The 13,353-nt window shown below is 41.8% G+C and overlaps 1 protein-coding gene across 6 annotated transcripts in view; it reads left to right on the top strand.

Annotated features, from left to right (window-relative positions):
• The window catches only part of PDE7A (phosphodiesterase 7A), a 131,382-nt gene that overhangs the window by 82,673 nt on the left and 35,356 nt on the right, over window positions 1-13,353 (top strand). The window lies entirely within an intron of this gene.

Here is a 13,353-nt window from a genome sequence, read left to right as displayed (position 1 = left end):
GGATATGTAAACTAACAAATGAGGAAGAAAAGAAAAACAGGGAAGAGAAAGGGTGGGGGAGGAGTGGGAAGTTGGTTAGAGAGAGCCTGAGGCTGTCATCCTTGCCAGCCAGTATAGTCCAGAGCTGGCCTCTCTCTCTAACTTCGACCCCTTTGTTCCTGACTATCATTCCCTGCTGTGACAGCTTCCCCTTGCTAGGCTTCCTCAAGTTTCTGCTTTCACACAATTCTAAATGTGAATAGGAGACTCTTTCATTTCCCTTTTCTAATAAGTAGCTTACTTTAAGTAGGCTGGAGTAAAAGTCCCAAATATTCCTCCAGAGATTTTGGTCTGTTCAATCATTCACCTAGTCTCTTGAAACAAAACGTTTTGAGTCTTTAATTAATTGGACATGATGAAATGAATTCCATGTTGATGTTTTTTGGTCAAAAATTCATCTCATGTTTGCTGTAGATTTGCATCTGTAAATTTAATTATTCCTTTAGTTACGTGTTACTTTCAGCTTATATAATGGTGAGTACTATTATCTTTAAACATAAAAGAATTATTATAATCTCATTTCACAAGCCCACTCAGTAGGGCTGATGTGTTCTTTTAAAAGATTCTGGCACAAGGATTAAATAGTAATGGAAGTTGTCAGCTTGACAGTTCCCTTCGTGGAATTCACCAGAGCTCATTGACGTCATCCAGGCTGGAGGGCCTGGTCTCTCTGCCAATGTCTGACAAGATGTAATGCAAAGAATAAGCTTCTTCACTAATTTTTTGTGTCCTTACAATTGCAAGGTTGTTTGTGGGTTTCCCCCCCATTTTCTTTTATTGTTGGCACACAGCAGTGTTCCGGTCCATGTAAATGTGTTCTCTCCATTAGCTTGAGCTCTGTTCATTTTAGCACTTTGCTCCACCCCGTGTGAGAGCAGTGGGGAAACCTTTCAGGGTATTTACATTGGTGTCCTAAAAGCTCTTAACTTTGAGCTTTCTGTTTTATTCACCTTTTTATTCCTGGTCTCTGGCAGCATCTGGCTCATAGCAGAGATTGCATATAGTTTTATTGCACTGAATTGACTCAAGCGCTGTGTCTTCTCCAGGTGGAATTTTATAGGGTCCTGTTTGCAGTTCTCGGCATGTCATCTGTATTAACCGTTAACCAAGTTCAGGCTGGCTGCTGCCCTTTCTCTCGAGTCAGGTGTCTCCTGTTGTCTTTATGACTTACCATGAAAACACAAAATTCTCCCGAAATTGTCCCTTAGTTCCTCATGTGCATTTAACTTTGGATTGTTTCCCATCTTCCTCACTGGGCTGTGTTGGGCTTGGGACATTTGTTTCCTGCTTGGTTATACGTTGTGAGAGGACACCTATTTCTGGATGTGTTTTGAGCTCATGTAACACAGGTTCTATCATGTTGGATTCTCTCAGTCCTTAATATATAATGGCTCCTATACAAAGGTGCATTCTGTTCGGAGGCTTGGAGTACTTAATTCTTCTTCACTTAAGCAGGGGGGACTGTCCAGTCTGTGGGCCATATAAAATCTGCAACATCATTTGGTCTGGCCCTGCTGAGGCAACAACAGGTGGACCTGAAATTCACCAGATCTATAGTGGGCTAATTGTTAGGTTGATGATTTTGTATGGCCTGCAAATGATGTTATAAATATCAAATGCCCTTGGCAGAAAAAAGTTTCCCCACCCCTGCCAAGGCATAAAAGTTGTTTGCTTGGCATTTCCCCAACCATACATTTTTTTTTTTTGGGGGGGGAGTGGTTACAGTATTCCTCTTTCTCCTTTTTTTTAAAAAATATTTAATTCTTCTGAAAAGCAGAGAGATAGAGAAATGAACAAAAAGAGATCTCCCATCTGCTAGTTTACTCCCCACATGCCCACAACAGCTGAGGCTAGGCCAGGCCAAAGCTAGGAGCTGGGAACATGATCCAGGCTTCCCACGTGGGTGACAGGGACACAGCTGCTTGAGTCATCCCCTCTGCCTCCCAGGGTGCCCATTACAGGAAGCTGGGACTTGAACTCAAGCCCTAGGACAAGGGACACAGGCATCCCGAGCTGTATCTCAGCTGCCACACCAAATGTCCATCCTTTCCTAACCTGTGTGCTGTGCTTGCTGATCAGTACTTTCCTACTCACAAGCATACTGTTGTCCAACCATGATTTGTTTGGTCTGCTAAAGTGGCTGTCCATCATTTGTAATGTAGTTTCTCATTGAAACTGGAGCGTGCCAGCCTGTACTTAAAGTTGTAGCATTATAGACAAGGGTCATATTTTACCTGGAGTTCTATTAAATTTTAGTTTGTTCCCAATCATTTATTTGTCTTGAAATCATATTTGGTTGTTTCAAAAAACATCTTAGTAGTTCACAGAGCTGTCACAGGAAGCAGTAATCGCATGTGCAGATTTTCCCCTGTTGGTTCTGTGACCTGTGCTCCTCCTTCCTTTCTGTCACAATCCCTCTCGAAGTGGTGCTGGTGGCTGTTAGCAGTGCTGTCCTGAACTGCGGTAGCAAGCAGCGTGCTGCTCCTTGTATGTGTGTTCTTAAAAACTTACTGTAGTTTTCCAGGTAATTCTGAAATGCCTACCTTTGAGAACCGCTGATTTTTGTTTCTTCTTTGTTCCCAACTTGAAAGAACAGAATGTTCTGTCTTCTAGATATCTTCTGTAACTTCATAGCATAAATTAGGAACTGACATGAATTGAACCTTAATCTTAATACCGTTTCATGGCAGTTTAATTCTACTTGTGCTTTGGAGAATTGGCGAAATTGGAAATGCAACTTAAGGCTTCGTTTTATATGCATGTTTTGAAGGAAGTGCTGCATTAAGGCCCTGTGTTTTTTCTTTTCCTCCTTTCTTTCTCAGCTCCCTTAATAAAGGGATTAAGAATTTAATGAATAAGGAGCTTATATTCAAGGCCTGAGTTTAAGCATACAAGGAACCCAACATCCTTTATAGCCTACCTCTGAAGGGTGAAAAAAAAGTCTAATGTGTGACATTGATTGTAATCTTTTTAGAGGGTTTTCTACCTCTTATATTATTAAATCCTATCAAAGTGAACATTGGATCCTGCAAAAATAAGGTTCTGCGAATCAAGGGAAAAATATTGGTTCTATTTTATTTTTTATTAACATTTATATAATTTTAGATTCTGAGTAGCTCATTTATTTGATTTATAATGAAATTCGGACTACATCCTCTCTAAGGTAATCTTTGCATACTTTAAAGTCTTTTAAGTGTGTGCATTTTCTAGAGTACTTACGAGTGCAGTGGTCTTCAGGATGAAGTTTTATGGTCATGAAAAATAAATCTGGCTTTGTTAAATACTTGAAGTCATATGTTTAATAATATTTGACGTTTGTAATAATAACTGTCAATTGTTTTTTGCATATTATTTGCCAAGAAATGTGCAAATATGTTCGGCATATATTATTTAATCTTTACAACAGTCCTGTGAGGTCTGTTTAACAAACAGGTGAAGAGAGAAAGGCAGAGAGATCTTCCATCTGCTGGATCACTCCTTAAATGGCTGCATTGCAACGGCTAACGCTGTCTGAAGCCAAGAGCTTATTCCAGGTCTCCCACGTGGGTGCAGGGACTCAAGCACTTAGGCCATCTTCCACTGCTTTCCTAGGCACATTAGCAAGGAGCTGGATAGGAAGTAGAGCAACTGGGACTAGAATCGGCGCCCATATGGGATGCTGGCACTGTAGAGCAGCGGCTTTTACCCTCTGTGCCACAGCACCAGCCCTGGATCAGAGATCTAAAATTAACTTACTTGATACAACAAAACTAGCAAAAGTGACAGAACTGGAATTGAAATCAGATGTGTCTAACTCCCAAGCTGTTATCTGTCCACTCTGCTGTCCTGGCTCTCCATGTCCACACCACTTCTCCACTAAAGACCTTTATCCACATATACACTTCTCATAAATGTAAGATAAGTGTAATTACGCAACAGTAGTCTTTTAGACTTGCTTCCTGTTCTATTCGAGAGAAACTCAGAGAAAGAGATTAGAACGTCAAGTGTTGGCGGTTGGGGTAGAGATTGTTTAGCCTTGTGATTGAGATGCCCAGATCCCATAACAGAATGCCTGGGTTCAGTGCCAAGGAGCTCCGGCTCTTGACTCCAGCTTCCTCCTAATGCACACCCTGGGAGGCAGCGGTGATGGCTCAAGTGGTTGGTTGGGTCCCTGCTACCCACTGGGAGACCTGGATTGAGTTCCCAGTTGCTGGCTTTAGCCACCAATATGGGGCCATTGTAGGCATCTGGGGAACAAAGTTTTCAGATAGAGCTCTCTCTGCCTCTCAAATAAATAAATAAAAATTTTAGTTATTAATATTTTTAAAAAATAGAGAATGTTGTCAGATTTTTTTTATTCCATCACCATTCAATATGAGCTTTCCATACACCGGAGTTAAAACCTTATAGCACTGAATGTTTTAAAAATACATATTTTATTTATTTATTTTTTTGACAGGCAGAGTGGACAGTGAGAGAGAGAGACAGAGAGAAAGGTCTTCCTTTGCCGTTGGTTCACCCTCCAATGGCCGCCATGGCCGGTGCGCTGCGGCCGGCACACCGCGCTGATCCGATGGCAGGAGCCAGGTACTTCTCCTGGTCTCCCATGGGGTGCAGGGCCCAAGCACTTGGGCCATCCTCCACTGTACTCCCTGGCCACAGGGAGAGCTGGCCCGGAAGAGGGGCAACCAGGACAGAATCCGGTGCCCCGACCGGGACTAGAACCCGGTGTGCCGGCACCGCAAGGCTGAGGATTAGCCTAGTGAGCCACGGCGCCGGCCCAAAAATACATATATTTTAAAAAATAATCTCCCAGAGTGATTCATGGTTATATGTATCTATGTGATTTTTACTGGTTTAACAATACACATACAGTGACTGGAGAGCTCCCTCTTGTGGATGATTAAGGAGTGGTCAGGTCTCGAGATCCAGTAGCTTTTCTGCTAAAGATGTCTTTTGACTGATAACATGTCAGTGACATTTTTATCATGTGATTTGGGTGTGAAGTAAGACACTATGAGAGGGCTTGGAATAACGATCCTCAGGATGTGTTGGTTCCCCGGCCCTCTGTTGCTTTAACGTAGGGCTTTCCTGTATTCTTCCTCCAAAGAGGGAAAAGCCTGCTGTCCCACATTTTGTTTTCTGGCCCCGAGCTGAGAATGCTGACTGGAAGTGATGCCCGTGGTGGTAAGCAGCAGGGCTCATGTCGTTCTGGCGGAGGCCGATCAGTCTGTCCAGGTCACTGAGTGAGGTAATGTGATATTTTAGAAGAGAACCCGCAAAGCCAGCTGCTCTTTAATAGTAACTTGATTAATTCACTGAGCCCTGTTGGCTCTCTAAGCTGGATCGGAATGTAGGTAACCATGTAAACTGGAACAGGCCTGGGACTTAGAATAAATAGTCTGAGTTTGAGGGAAGCGGAACTTTAATAAAGACAAGTTTGATCTGTGACAGAAAGAGCTTGTGAGAATAACGGTGCTGGGGTCGGCCTTTGTGTGATCCGGCTAGAGGGTGAGCTTTTCAGTCCGTGTCTGAAGAAAATTGCTAGTTGAATTCTCATAGTCACTCTTTCGTGCTCTGGGTTCCTCGTGGGTCCTCCCGTATAGATTCCCCAGTGGTGCTGCTCGTTCGTTCAGCGTGGTCTTCTCTTGCCGGAGTGGTCTCTGCTTGTTTCACTCAGGCCCTGTCCAGCTGGGCTCATGGAAGCCATGGTGCTGCCTCCCCGCCTCATTCTTCTTTGTTGTCCCCAGGAATTAGTCCTTAGGCTTCTTCCATGCACGGATTTCACTTCCCTCATCGCCACAGGGAAGCCGTGGGCATACGTGGTGGCTGGGAGTGGGGAGTGAGCCTGGGACACTGCAGCTTTCCAGCCGTCTCCAGGTGACTGCACTGTGTTTGTCCTTGATTTCGAGCTCCTGCTCCCTTCTCGTAGATCATATCTGGAAACTACTCCAGGACGGTTCGGGAGACCTCTCCAATTTTCTTTTAGAAAATGTATTCTCCAGTTTGGCATTTTGCTGGGTTCCATTAAAATGTGGTCTTACTACTTGTTCTTCTGAGGATTCATTCTAAAGGAATCAGCCTGTGTACAAAAATTAAATCATAAGAATGTTTATCATAGAATTGATTGTAAGGAAAATAAAAAGAAACATTAACAGCAAAAAGTGTAATTTTATACCTTAAAATAACACATGGCTAATAGAAATTAAATCAAACATATTTATTTATCAATGTGCAAAATTATCCATATACATATACTATAGAAAATAATTCATGGAGGAATATTCAGAGTGCCAGGTATTAAGAGTGATTGCTTATAGTTAACGCTTCCCACATAGCCTGCACCTATTCTGAAAGCTAGGTAGAGTAGAAACGAGGACTGAAGATGCCTAATCCCCAGGAAGGACCAGGAAAAACATAATCTTTTAAAAGAAAGGGGCGAGGGGCTGGCGCCAGGGTGTAGTGGGTGAGACCACTGCCTGCAGTGCCAGTATCCCATATGGGTGCTGGATCAAGTCCTGGCTGCTCCACTTCCAATCCAGCTTTCTGCTATGGCCTGGGAAAGCAGTAGACGATGGTCCAAGTCCTTAGGCCCCTGTACCTGTGTGGGAGACCCGGAGGAGTTTTCTGGCTCGTGGCTTGGGATCAGCTCAGCTCTGGCCGTTGCGGCCATCTGGGGAGTGGACTAGTGGCTGGAGGGTCGGTCGGTCGGTCGGTCTCTCTCTCTCTCTCTCTCTCTCTCTTTTTGTCTCTGCCTCTGCCTCTCTGTGGCTCTTCCTTTCAAATGAATGAATAGGTCTTTTTTTTTTTTTTTAAAAGGTGGGGGGGGGGAGGTAAAGCCTCAGAGGTTGGGCTCTGCTCTAAAACAAACACTAAAGTAGGAAAAATCCTTATCAGAAACAATTACAGGAGTAGTTGTCCAGAGTGCCCTAGTGTGACTCGGAATGTTCACTTCTCAGGTGGGTTAGTGCCATTATCACAGGGCAGGGCATGCTGGGAGTGGGTTCCTAGTAAAGTATGAGTTTAGGCCCCCCTTCTAATTTACTCACACCCTGTCGTGCCCTCCTGCCTTGACACAGCAAAGAGGTCTTCACTAGAAGCAGTCTTTGAATCTTGGACTTCCCAGCCTTAGGATCTACAACAAACGAATCTTTATAAGTTACCTAGCCTCAGTATTTTGTTATAGCATCACCAGATGTACTAGGACACAGTCCACCTATATTCTGTGTAGAAGAGACTCACTTTAAAAAGTATGGGATGCTGAAATTGCATGCAGTAGCTTAACTTGCTATGCCACAACGCCGGCCACAGATACATGTTTTAATTAGCGATCTGTCTCTTTGGCAGAGGAGTAGAGATCATTTGAGTGGTGAATCTCAGAGGGCTCCTCTGCCTCGTTGTTCCCATTGAGAATTTGGTGCAGAGTTGGTTCAGTAGAATTCATTCCATTCAGTAATGATTGTTTTTTGAAAAGAAACTGGCACATCAGATAATTTAATTAAGTAAAAAAAACAATAGATAGGAACAGCAAAACTTAATGATTAACATTTAATGGGAAAATACTGCCATTAGAACTGATGAAAATTATAACCATTTCTTGCCATTCACTTAAAAGCTAGACGAATCACTAGTTTACTATAGAGCGCATTGAGATAACAAGGAATTGACACATGTTTACACTCAAATCTGGAAATAGTATAAACAAAACTCTCAATAATATCACAGAAACACAGATTTGGAACAAGCAGGAGATAGAACCTATACTGCATATACTAATGGCTATAAAAGCAAGCAGAATAGAACAAATAAGCAGTTAAGAACTGGAAAGAAAGTGAGATATAGAGGACAGGAAAAGGTGTTTGAACATAAACAGCTCATAATCGAGAAAACCAGGGGACAGAATGCAAGCTCTGTGAAAACAAGGACCCTGTCTGTCTCCCTCACCATGGTAACTCCAGCATCCAGAATGGTCCCTGGCACCAAATTTGCACTAAATATTTATTGAATGAAAGAAATAAAAACACCCAGAGATTTACAAATAAACAGTTTATAATCTCTGAATAATAAAGCTAAGATAGTAGAACAGAATAAATATTTAGAGACATAATTCAAGAAATTTTTTTAAGAAATAGAGGATTTAAATTTGTACATTGCAAGAACATAACACATAGGAGGAGAAAATGACCCAGAATGGTTAACTCTGAGATGCATCTTAGTAAAGTCATTAAAGACTTTTTATTGGCAGCCTTCCCAAAAGACCCAGACAATTATAAGTGGGAAACAAGTATGTTTGCCTTAGATTTTGCACATCTCAATGTCAGAACACAGTCAACCAATACCTTCACGTAAACTCAGGGAAGGAAAATGAGAACCAAGAATTTTATATTCATTTAAACTGTCCTCAAAAACTGTGAGAAAAGTTTCAAACATCTCAGAATACATTGTGTTTGAGGTCTTTTCATGAGCCCTTCTTGAATAAAGTAACAGAGCGGATAAGCATAAACACAAGACAATTAAGGGAACCAAGGTTAATGGATTTGTGCTATTGAATAATTTCTGGAGCTGAACCCAACATGAATCTGGGAATTAAAATGAATGAAACAAAAACCAAACGTGTTCTGATAACTAACAATCCTGGAAGAAGGAAGGGGATGGGATATTAGAGTAACTGCCTTGTGTATAATAACTAGAAACTGAAGGGTGGTCTCTCAAGGCTGAGAAATGAGGCAGTAGAAATACAAGCACATTTAACAAAATGGGGATATCTTTTGCACACTGAAATTGTAGTAATGTCCTTCAGCAGTGGGCTGGCTAAGTAGATTATGATTCATCTGTAATGTGAAATACTTTACAACTGTATTTAGAAAAATGAGGAAGATCTCTATTACTGATAGGGAGAGAGTGCCCATGATAAGTTAAACAGCAACATGAAATTTGTAAAACATGCACCATTTATGTAAAAGAAGTAGAAAATAATGCATAGGGGCTGGTGCTGTGGCACAGTGGGTTAAAACCCCAGCTTGTGGCACCAGCATCCTGTTTGGGTGCCAGTTCGGGTCCCAGCAGCTCCACTTCCAATCCAGCTCTCTGCTATGGCCTGAGAAAGGAATAGAAGATGGCTCAAGTACTTGGGCCCCTGTACCTGCGTGGGAGACCCGGAAGAAGCTCCTGGTCCCTGGTTTCAGATCAGCTCAGCTCTGGCCATTGCAACCATCTGGGGAGTGAACCTACAAATGGAAAATCTCTCTCTCTGGCTCTACCTCTCTCTGTAACTCTGTCTTTCAAATAAATAAAATAAATCTTTAAAAAAAAAAAAGAAAATAATACATAATGGAGGGGCTGGTGCTGTGGCATAGCAGGTAAAGCTATGCCTGTGGTGCTGGCATCTCATATGAGTGCTGGTTCAAGTCCCAGCTGCTTTACTTCCTATCCAGCTCTCTGTTATGGCCTGGGAGGGCAGTGGAAGATGGCCCAAGTCCTTGGGCCCTCACACCCATAAGGGAGACCCAGAGGAAGCACCTGGCTCCTGGCTTCGGATCAGCACAGCTCTGGCCATTGCGGCCATCTGGGGAGTGAACCAGCGTATGGAAGACCTCTCTGTCTCTGCCTCTGTCTTTCAAATAGATAAATAAACCTTAAAAAATACATGGGGCCGGCACCGTGGCTTACTTGGTTAATCCTCCGCCTGCAGCACCGGCATCCCATGTGAGTGCTGGGTTCTAGTCCCAGTTGCTCCTCTTCTAGTGCAGCTCTCTGCTGTGGCCTGGGAAGCCAGTGGAGCCTTGGGCCCCTTCACCACATGGGAGCCCAGGAAGAAGCACCTGGGTCCTGGCTTTGAATTGGAGCAGCACGCTGGCCATTTGGGGAGTGAACCAACGGAGAAAGACCTTTCTCTTTGTCTCTCTCTCTCTCACTATCTGTGACTCTGTCAAATAAAAAAAAATACATAATGGTGTTTCCAAGATTTACCTTTTTTTTTGTTTGTTTGTTTTTGTTTTTTGGACAGGCAGAGTGGACAGTGAGAGAGAGAGAGAGAGAGAGACAGAGAGAAAGGTCTTCCTTTACTGTTGGTTCACCCTCCAATGGCCACTGTGGCCAGCATGCTGTGGCCGGCACACCACGCTGATCCGAAGGCAGCAGCCAGGTGCTTCTCCTGGTCTTCCATGTGGGTGCAGGGCCCAAGGGCCTGGGCTATCCTCCACTGCACTCCTGGGCCACAGCAGAGAACTGGACTGGAAGAGGGGTGACCAGGACTAGAACCTGGTGTACCGGTGCCGCAGGCGGAGGATTAGCCTGTTGAACCGCGTTCTTTTTAAAAACTCAGTAAGGATACAATTGAAACTTGAAGAAAAAGATTATCATTGCAGGAGAGGGTTTGAGTGTCGACTGGCTGGGGAGACAGGGCTGGAGGTGAGGATTTGCACTGTTATTTCCCTCCCTCCCTCCCTGAGGTCTCTCCCACTCTGTATCTCCCTCCTACCTTTCCTGTGCTCCTTCCTGGACATGTAAAGTGTTGCATATTCAAGAATTGTATAAATGACAAAACAAGCCAGATATGCCCCCAACTTCTGGTCCTGTATTAAGTCTTTGATTGTGGCAGCTTTAGTTGGCCTGTCTGCAAGGTCCCATTGCATTTTTCTGGCCACTGCAGACTATAAATCTGTTGTGTACAAGACTCCTGTGTGAGGTCCTCAGGGCTCATGGGGAATAAAGCAGTTTTTCTGAGTGATCTGCTGTTTCATATAGGCAAGTTCTCTGTCCTTGTTAAGTTTGGGAAATAGTCACGAATTGTTAAGGCTGGTTCTGTATCATTAGATACAGGTCTGTTTCTTATTCTGTTGTGCAGGTTTGTTTATGGGTTTAGTCTCACTGGAAGGCATTGGGTTCCTATGATAAATGAGCATGTCGCCTTGAGTCAGTGCCTGGTAGTCATTCATGACTAGTAACTTCGGGGCTCTGTGAACCAGGGAAAAGACGTGAATTTTCTTAGCTAAAGAAAATGAGACATCAGGAGGTTGTGACTTGTCAGATGTCACCTGGAAAATGGGAATTAGGCAGTGGAGGACATGACCCTGATTTTATGGGTAGGGCCTGGCCCTGGGCTAGCACCAGGTGACTTAACACTTGACAGCGTGAACCCTGCTGTGTTGATACAGAGACTTGGCACACTGGATTAGACCGTTGGGGTTTTCCGATCAAATAAAACCAACTCATTTTTTGAACCTTATGCAGGTGTCCTCTAAAGAAATTCTCAAATTTACTTTAGGGGTTTGTTAGTTTGGACACGATAATTTGAAAGCAGTGATCCTTCTGTTAGTGCATGCACACACACACACACACACACACTCACACTGCAATGTAATTGCCAGTAATAAAATTGTTACTTTTGTGTGTAGCTTCAGATAAATCAAAAAGAATACTCATGACCTTGAAGTCTTCTTTACTGTTTTCTGGAATGAATAGAGTACATGTATTTTGCTGCATTTATTAGCAGCTTTCTGTGTGCCTTGGCTCTAATATATTGATTGTATTGTGTTTCCACCTTGCTTTATAAGGTTATATTTATAAAACTAGGATGATGATCTTCACAGTATTGTAGTGATTGCTAAATGGATAGTGGGTGTGAACATGCTTTAGTAAAACTGTGACATGTCTTATTTGGATAATAAGCAATAAACAGCCCTGTAGAGATACAATAAAAAAATTTATGAGTAGTACTGTACATAGCCTTTATAAATGCAGATTTTTTTTCTTTAATCCCAGTTCATCCTGTATTGGCTGTTGACCTTGGGAAATTATTTTCTTGTAGGTTCAGTGTTCTCATGTGTGAAGTGGAGGATAATATTTATCTTTTGAAGTTGATGACTAAAGGAGATGCATTTTGCAAGTGCTTGGAGTGTTGCTTTCACAGAGTTTAGTCTATCCTCATTTCCTCTAACAGACTTGGTTCTAATGTAAACACCATCAGTAGATATTAATAACTTTATCATTTTGGTTCTAGTTCTTGTATATTACTTTGATAAAATCAGAAATTTAACTCTGTTATCTTTCTACATATTTCATATTTTACTTACTGCAGTGAAAAAAATGAAGAGTAAACTACATTACTGTGTGGTATTTTACTTCTGGTTTATTTGGATATATGGGAACCTCAAAACTCAACAGATATTTCAAGAACAGTATGCTTGGATTCTGTGTATTTTACAGTTATCTACTATATACCTGACACTATTGTTAGACTCAGGAATATGGAGATTAAAAAATAGCTCGTGTCTATATTGAATGTTGTCATTTGTTAAAGGAACCAGAGAGATACCAGTGTATTTCAAAGTCAGAAGTGCTGTAATTGGTGAATGCATAGAGAGCTTTGCGAACTCACAGAGGTACTGAGGGAGCATGCCTTAAGGTCTACTTCCCAGGAGAGGTAATGCCTCAGGTCTGCAGAGAGCCATATCCTGGAACATGTTCTCTTCCGGGCTAAGGAGATGGAGTTCCTGGTAAGATGATGAGGAGCCATGGAATGCTTTTCTTTAGAGCAGCATCAGCAGTATTTGAATTTAGGAGAACTACCTTTAAGCAGAGGAATTCACATCAGTGTTACCATCATTTGCATTGCTGTCATTTATTTAGTGCCTGCTGTACATTATCTCATTTAATTGAGTATCTGTTGAATTAGATATAATCGCCGTTATTTTATAGACAAGGCAAACCAGGTAGTGGAGGTTGATCGAAGAATGAGTGATTAGACACACAGGAGAGAATGTGTTTAGCTACCATTCCCCCTGGGGATTCTAAGTTACTGGAAGTTAAGTAGAGAGATGACAGTTGGTTGATCCTTCATCTTAATTTTTGTGTGTTTATATTTTGAATATTTTACAAATTAGCTTTTATTCTAGAATTTAAGGTAACTGATATATATATATACATATATATGTGTATATATATATATATATATTCCCTACAAGATTGCTTTTATAACCAAGTCTATTTCATCTGGTGTTTGAAGAAACCAGATTATTCTAACACTTGAGGGAAAAAAAGGTTATGTTAGACTCACTGCAAGAACCTGTTTGTCTCCAAGGGGAAAAAACCACATGTTTTTGTAGAGTTTTTTTTTTTTTATTTTTTTAAACTTTATGGAATTTTATTCCTGTCCTTTAAAACCTTTATTAAAAAAAAAAACCTTTATTTATTCTTTAAAGCACTTCATTCCCCATTCCATCTCCTTTTCCTCTAAGTAATATTATCTTAATGAAATATCTGAAATGATAGAGGTCATTAAAGTTGAAGATGTTTTAGTTGTGTGATTGTTAAAAATATCATGCAACTTGGAAC

This window comes from Oryctolagus cuniculus, chromosome 6, assembly GCF_051225735.1.
Source record: "Oryctolagus cuniculus isolate XC-2025 breed Fujian yellow rabbit chromosome 6, ASM5122573v1, whole genome shotgun sequence".
Classification (NCBI taxonomy): Eukaryota; Metazoa; Chordata; class Mammalia; order Lagomorpha; family Leporidae; genus Oryctolagus; species Oryctolagus cuniculus.
Note: the sequence above shows the minus strand (reverse complement) of the source record. Positions and strands in the feature narration are given on the sequence as shown.